Here is a 643-nt window from a genome sequence, read left to right as displayed (position 1 = left end):
GAAAAAAAATTATATCCTCTTACATATATAATTATCTCCGTGCAATTATTTCATTTTTTTTTTTTCCATACAATTTTTCAATATAAATTAAAACAAAAAACTAAAATACAATGTGTACTAAAATTTAAAAAATAAACAATTGATAAACAATTGACAATAATATCCCCCTCCCACCCTCCTCCCCGTCATTTTTATCCTTTTTCGCATTAACCTTTTTATGGGGGGGGGTCCCATTTTCTTTCTACTTGTAACTTTTGTTTCGTTACACACCGAGAGGATATTAACGTTAAATTAAAAAAAAAAAAAAAAAAAAGAAAAGAAACTTGGTTCAACACGATTTATGTTTTATAATACATATAATAAAACACATATGCTAATAATCTATTGCCAAAATTGTCGATTCGTTTACATATGTATTATATATTTATATTTTCAAATGATTTTCAAATGATTTTCTTTTTTTCTTTTTTCTTTTTTCTTTTTTTTTTTTTTTTGGTTCACTTTTGATCATGTTCCTCCTCACGGTCTTTTTCCTTACGATCATTATTAATTTTGCATTGTCTCTTTTTTTTCTTCTTCTTTTTCTTCTTCTTCATCATCTTATCCCCTAATTTCACGCACATTTCTAATAAATCATAGTAAT

Source organism: Polistes canadensis, unplaced genomic scaffold (assembly GCF_001313835.1).
Source record: "Polistes canadensis isolate GaletaPanama2010 unplaced genomic scaffold, ASM131383v1 scaffold_40, whole genome shotgun sequence".
NCBI classification, from domain to species: Eukaryota; Metazoa; Arthropoda; class Insecta; order Hymenoptera; family Vespidae; genus Polistes; species Polistes canadensis.
Note: the sequence above shows the minus strand (reverse complement) of the source record.